Source organism: Hipposideros armiger, unplaced genomic scaffold, assembly GCF_001890085.2.
Source record: "Hipposideros armiger isolate ML-2016 unplaced genomic scaffold, ASM189008v1 scaffold_580, whole genome shotgun sequence".
Taxonomy (NCBI): domain Eukaryota; kingdom Metazoa; phylum Chordata; class Mammalia; order Chiroptera; family Hipposideridae; genus Hipposideros; species Hipposideros armiger.
The window spans coordinates 574,130-581,442 of record NW_017731930.1 but is presented as its reverse complement, the minus strand read 5'-3'; the positions used below and the strand labels follow the sequence as shown (position 1 = coordinate 581,442).

At 42.2% G+C, this 7,313-nt stretch overlaps 1 protein-coding gene across 4 annotated transcripts in view; it reads left to right on the top strand.

Moving 5' to 3' along the window:
- The window catches only part of LOC109371551 (KDEL motif-containing protein 2), a 109,722-nt gene that overhangs the window by 22,191 nt on the left and 80,218 nt on the right, over positions 1–7,313 (top strand). The window contains exon 1 of one of the 4 annotated variants that reach the window (XM_019624116.1): positions 4,446–4,853. The exons of the other annotated variants lie outside the window; for them this stretch is intronic. The gene's annotated coding sequence lies outside the window, so the exon portion shown is untranslated. Of the gene's footprint in view, positions 1–4,445; positions 4,854–7,313 lie in introns of those variants that run through there. 4 annotated transcript variants of the gene reach the window in all.

Sequence of the window (7,313 nt, the reverse complement as noted above, 5' to 3'; positions counted from 1 at the left end):
AGAGAGAGAGAGAGAGAGAGAGAGAGAGAGAGAGAGAGAGAGAGAGAGAGAGAGAGAGAGACTTTGTCCCCAGTGCCTGGCACAGAGCTTTTTAAACCCCTGAAATTTCCTGAGTGGTAGGGGTGAGAGGAGTATCTTTCTTTAGTCATAAGCCCCTTTCAACTACACTTGAGTTTATGCTAATGACGTGAGTCTTGGAGGATGGGGTCTGGTTTCCAGGGGCACCAACTAGGTGATCAGAGGGTTGGAACTTTTAGCCCCACCCCCTGACCTTCAAGGAGGAAGAAGGGGAGGCTGGAGATTGACTTAATCAACAGTGGCCAATGATTTCATCAATCGTGCCTACATAATGAAGCCTCCATAAAACCCTAAACAACAAAGTTCAGAGAGCTTCTGGGTTGGTGAAAAAGAACGTGTTTATGTGTCAGGAGGGTGACATAACCCAATCTCCATGGAGACAGAAGCTCCTGTGCTCAGGACCCTTCTGGACCTTGTCCTATATATCTCTTCATCTTGCTATTTGTATCCTTTAAAATATCCTCAGTAATAAATTGATAAGAGCACATAAACTATTTACCTGTGAGCTGTTCTAGAACATTATTAAGCCTGAAGAGGAGGTCATGGGAACCTCCAGTTTATTGCTGGTCAATCAGAAGTACTGGAGGACTTGAGATTGGTATCTAAAATGGGGTCAGTTTTGTGGGACTGAGCCCTTAATCTGTGGGGTCTGCACTGACTCCAAAATAGTTAGTGTCAGATGTGTTGTAAGTAGAGAATCTTTCTCTTTCAATAATCTATCATATCCTGTGTTATATCACACCTATTTCGTATGTCTTTTTCCACTGTTATATCTTAAATCTCCTAGTATCTTTCTAGTACAAATTTCCTACTACAAATTTAAATACTCATTATACTATAGAATTCTCTTTTTTTTTCACTCAAAAACCACTTTTCAACCTTTAGGTAAATTCCAGCACTGAGTTAGATCATGAGAAAAGATTGTGTAAGGAAGAAGAGTAACTTGGAAAAAGACCCAGAAAGCACGCATGACACAGAGTTTGGGATGGTTGGCACAAAGGATTTAAATGAGAGGTTAATGGGAAGCAAGTCCAGACAGATGAGCATGAGGTCTGGTCAAAGAGAATTGCATTTTACAGATGAGGAAAAGGGGACACATAGATGTCACTTGATCAGCCCAAGTAACAAAGGGATTAGAACCCATCATCTGATTGTTCCCACCATCCAGGCCCTGCACCCTCACATAAGTTCAGACAGTGATTTCATGCAACCATGCCAGTTTGGGACAATTGGCTGGGAAAAGATGAAGATAGTGTTAGACATAATAGTGTCTGGTTAGTTCGGCCACATTATACCTCTCTTTGTACTTAGCCCTGCAACCTGAACAAAGGCACGAGCAATAGGAGGCAAATCACCAAGAGGATGAGGTGCACAGCAGACAGCACTCAGCACTGCTCTGTGGCATGTTACGTGCCCTGTGCTACGTCCCCAGTCTGTGTGCTACACTTTGAAACAAATACCAAGAGTTGCCAATTCTGGGCTGGCCGAGTGGTGCATTGGTTAAAAGCTGACTTGGGACGCCAGAGGGCCCCGGTTTGGATCCCACATATGAGGGCCAGTGACACTGCCCTCCACAGCTAAGATGCTGAACAACAGCTCAACCTGGNTTTGTTTTCATGTTTAGGCTTTTAAACTGAAGAACTTTCTACAACCTATTTTTAAAATTGCCATCATATATTTTATTTATTTTTGTTATTTTTTAACTGTAATTTTTTTTAACATTTTTTTAAAAATTAGGGAACAGTGTATTTTTCCAGGACCCATCAGCTCCAAGTCAAGTAGTTGTTTCAATCTAGTTGTGAAGGGTGCATCTCAGTTGCCCATGGGGGGATCGAACCGGCAACCTTGGTGTTATGGGCACTGCGCTCTAACCAACTGAGCTAACCACCCCCCACCACCACCACCATCATATATTCTATGTGTGGTTCTCTCCCTTTCTTCCAGATGTTATTCAGGTATACAAGTATAAAAATGACTTTTTGGATGATGCATATTTGAGGATAGGTCTAAGATGCTGGCTAAATTACTACATTTACACTTGAGCTTGCATTTCACAGCTCCCCTTCAGAATCACCAAAGGCCAACTGAGAACTCTGCTTGCTGAAGGTTGTTCCCTAAGTAATGGTATTTTTGTTTGTTTGTTTTTAGTAGTGGATATTGGTGCTTCACTCCCCCAAGTAGAAAAAACACTAGGGTAGACTCAGCTGGTGGAGAGATTTCTGACAATGTCCCTCTCCATGGAGGAGTATGTCAGGGAGGGTCTGGCCACCCCTCCACTCTCTCTTTGGTCTACTTGTTAGCGTCTCTCCTTAAAGATATCAATTTCTCCCCTATTCTCAGCAAACCCCCACCCCCCACCCCACCTTAGTTGTAGTTTATGCTATAGCACCGGCTCCACTGAAGACAACTGGAAAGGCCAATAAAGTATGTCATGTCTGTCCATAGCCGTTTAACTGCTTTGCCAATGCCAGCCAGGCAAAACGCTTTAAACGGTTTATGAGTAACATATTCCCTCCAGGGAAGCTATCTCACCTTCAAAGCCACACCGGACCCACCCTCACCTAGCTCTGCTTAGCACTTTGTACGCCCACTTTTACTGAACTCTGGCTCCAGTTTCTTCCCCAGCTTTTTTTTTCACCCCCCATGTGTCAACTTATAATACCTTGTTCTGGGCTTTCCACATCCTTAGGGAGAGGGAGATCATGGTAACAAAGTGATATACAAATGTAAAATATTATAAACAATTTGCATGTGCCTAAAAACCAACTAACAAGTAGTGTAAATGCCACAATTTCCAAACAGTGCTCCAAAACAACAATTATAGTTTTATCATCAAAATGATTAAAATGCTTTTCTGCTCTCAGCTCATCTCTGATCTGCCACTCACAGGTAGCAGCCACCTAAAAATGGAAGTTTCTACTCCTCCAGGGACCTGGGTCTCTTGGGGAGGAAAACCAGGTCTCTGATACACCTTTGGTTTGCATCTGCCTATTTTCCTGGGAGGCAAGTAGTCATTAATCAACCGTCAGAATTAAGTATTGGGAGCAGCATTGCAATTTCACCTTTTTTCTCATGGAGCTGCCAGATATGACAGGCCATTATGACAATGGAGGCATTTGTGACATTAAGGCAACTGTTTTGGGACCCTGTTGCCTTCCTCAGGACCCTCCTCACAATACCTCACAGCATCGGGGTCAGAGGTCTGGGTACTTCTGTGTTTCTCGTTGGAGTGAGAGCCTCACAGGATAGGTTTTTTGTTTGTTTGTTTGTTTTTTCATATCATGATTCAACAACATTTCTGTTAAGCATCACTCATTTATTTAGCAGATATATTGAGATCCTACCATGAACCCAGTACCAGAGATACAAAAATGCTCTCTGCATTTTCTCAGGGAAGTGAAGGAGACTGATTTAAAAAGTGTATAGTGACTATAGTTCAGCAGATGATAAGATGGTTACACACAGGGACACAGAGGTCATTTAACCCTATATGAGGTCTCAGGGAAGAATTGCTGGAGGAAACGATGCCTAAACTGAGTCTTAAAGGAGGTGTGAGGTGAATAAAGAAGGGAGGGGCATTCCAAATGGAGTGAACAGCATTAGGTAAGGCACCGAGGAGTGAAAGACCCTGGTGGAGATGGAGGACCATCAGCATCTCACCAGAACGCAAAGTGAGAGGCAATGACTGACAAGAGAGCTTGATACAAACTGGAGACAAGGAGGAGACACTGAAATGCTTAGAGCAACAGAGTGACAATGTCAGATTCGCTTCTTAGATGAATGGCTCTGGGTAAAGAATGAAACCTGGGTTAGAAGAAAGATATGTTTAGGGACTTGACTAGAGATGAAGAGGAGGGGGTGATTCAAGAAATATATGGAAAGTTAAATTCGTATGACTTAGTGACTGGCTGGAGGAGGCAGAAAGGAATGTTCACATGAATTCAGGTTCTGGCTTTGATGAGTTTTTGGCATTTGACCTACTGTTTACACTAAAACTGGGGAACTCTACACTTTGTGAGTCCAGGGTGAGGTACTATTTCTCAATTTTAAAGGACATCAATTCCTATAAACTTTTAAACATTTAGATACATTATCTCTTAGTGAATATTACTTCTTGGCAGTTAAGGTCAAGTTTTAGGCCCTGTGACCAGGATTGGGGATAAAGTGAGGAGTGGGCAGATTTCAAAGCAGAATTCTGGCAAGGATTATGGAAGCTTGCTCCCCAGCTCCAGATGGCCTGGGAAAGGACTTCTGGGGAGAAGCTGAAAGCAGCCACCTGACAGTAGCGGAGGGAGTGATTGGCCCACAGGGACACCACCCGGGCAAGCGGAGGTGAACAGCCTGGCAGACAGCAGGTGCTCAGCCAGCCAGATGCAACTGCAAGTGGTTTCATTTCCTCCCTTTCAGCTTTGGAATTCTGTCAGGAGCTTTAGCTATCTCCTATTCAGAGCAAAAATAATTAAGACCAACTGATCATTGAAATACCCTTTTCCCCCTGTGGGGAAAAAAATAAAAATAAAAAACAACCAAGACATTTCAAGTAACTGTTTACCTCTGTAAACTAGCAGCAGGCGGGCTTTTCAGAAGCATCCTCCTCTTTGTTCTGGGGTTAGCAGAAGTGTATTTCTGCTTCAGCAAGTGGGGAATTCTCTGTCTTCGGTGTGCCCTGCCCACCAGCCTAGGGCACTGGTGACCTTGGTTTCGAAACTTGTCCAGAGTCACTGAGGAGAGAGGCAAAGCCATCATTCTACCGTGTGTTACCCAGCACCCACCAGGTAAGCTGCTGTGCACAGGATGAAGCCCCTGGCAGATAGATCATTTGGCCCTGGTATTCCAGAATTTGCTTAAATATATTGAATGCAAACCTCTGGTTTCAAAGCCAGCAGCAAGGCTGAGAATCTTATTGTCAGCTGGCATGATGATAAATGAAAAAAAAAAACCCTTTCTAAGTTTATCATGGTGGGCGTTTATTTAAATAAATCCCCATATCTTTGGGGGATCAGGGTAAGTGATTTTTTCAATTTTATTAAATTAAGAGATACTTAACAAGTATTTTGAGGACCTATTATTTGTATGGGCTATAAAATCAGCTATGGTAAATACAAAGTGTAGAACTCAAGAAATTGATCATCTATTTGGGTATGACAGGACATGAAAATTTAAATATTATTGTGAGACTGCACATGACTAAGTGCCTAATGCGTGGCAAAGAGACTAGGTTTTTGAAGTGAGAGAAAGATGGATGGGAGCTGAAATTATTAGGAAAGCCCTAATAAAAAAGCTGCCCTTGGATGTAGATCAGTGCAAGGTAGATAAGAGGAGAATGACTTGCAATTATGGCTTGTTAACACTTCCACTGAACCAATTCTGCATAACACACTTACTGAACTTTAATTAGTAGCTGGAATATGTAAATCTTCAATTCAGAAAGGCTGTTAATGACAATACTGGGAACTAAAGTCCTTAGAGAAGGGCTGTGTGTGCATTGTGGGTAACTGCTGGCTTGCTAGAGCATTCCTTCACACTTGAATTCCTTCCTTCCCCCTCCCAGCGATCAGTTCACCTTCAGTAGCTTCTACTAAACGTTCACTAAGTTTTAACAAACTTGCACACAGAGAATGAGATTTAGATTAACTTTTTTTCTTTTTTTCTTCTGTAAATGATAAATAGAGCAGTACAAAATCATTTCTGATAAAACAGTGGTTAACTATGTATTAAAGAGATGTGGCACCTTTCTCCGTATCTCAGGCTTTTAGCTGAATCTGCTGAATCAGGGAGCAATCAATCACCAAATATGTTGGTGTTTGTGTAACAGGCATAAGGCCACAAAAAAACACCTTTACTTCTCCTCCAAACCCTGTTCTTTATCTGATAGCTTAGGAAGCCTCCAGAAGGCTTGCATGGCCTTAGCATTGAGACTTCTCAGTACTATCTGTGTGTATCCACCAAGGAATTGAGAGACTTTCAGAGTTTTAGGGATTCTTAGCTCAACGACACAGACAGCAATGAAAACATTAATAGGTAATGGTGGACCTCCATGAGTAAATTTGGACAATTTCTCTTCATGCAAGGCCAGCAAATAAAAACTTCCTATGACCCCTTGCAACAAACAAACAAAATAAAAACAAACTATTGGGGAGGACAATAATAGTCTTTCTACCCTTCTAAGTTCTTCCGGCTAGTCTAATAATCAAACTGACATGAGGCAGATTAACAGGGGAAAATAACCAAATTATTACCTTTTTCAAAAATTTGGGGGTCTAAAAACTGGGTGCGTCTTACACATGGGGAAATACGGTATGTCTATATGTAAGAATAAGAATATGGGACCAGAAGACATATCAGGCAATTAAGGCTTACTTGCCGAGGAGCTAAGAAGAAGGAGGGCATATGGTTTGGAACTTCAAAAGGCAGGAAGGCAATTCACGTGGAGATGAAAGCAAATGTTTGGTAAAGAAAACCTGGGCTGTCTTTAACAATGAGACACAAAGAGGACTTTGATCAAAGGGACATTTCCTCCCTATGGCATGCTAGTTCATATTAGACTATAGTTATCTATGATGATAGCTCCCTCCTGGAGCAGGTTCTCTATCTAAATTCTTTTAGGTAGTTAGGGGAAGGTCAAAGGTTTTTCCTGAGAAGTCTCCTGAGAAGATGGGAGACCTAATAGTGCTTAAAATCCATCTTGCTCTCTGGACTAGGTTAAGGGATTTTAAGGGGTGAGGGGTAACCTGTATGTGGAAGTGCTGGTGGGGCAAGTTTTTATCGGATGACTTGAAACTTGGCCATTTATGGTAAAGGGGTGTCAGCACTGCATCTTCCAGGACTACAGACCCTTCACTTCTGAAAGGGTTCCAGTGTTCAAGATCAGGTTATGTCCTGGTCCTTTAGTTGGGGGTGGGGATGGGGGAAGGGGTGTAAGACTTTAATTCCAGATGCAGCTGGAAGTCAAAGTTCTCTGCTGCATGACTTGGGGTTTTTGTCTGTTGTCTCTGAAGAGCAACTCAGTATCGTGTTAAACAGGATAGGACCATTTTGAGCTGGTTCTGTGGTTACACTACCTGTCCTTTGGGGCCCATCTTCATGAATGCTTTCTCAGCATTCATTAATTCAGTTAGAATTAATCTTATTTATGATCCCAAAGCCAGAGTCTTGGTTTTCTATTATATGATTGTGATATAATAAGAAATACACAACACACACACACACACACACACACACACACACACACACAC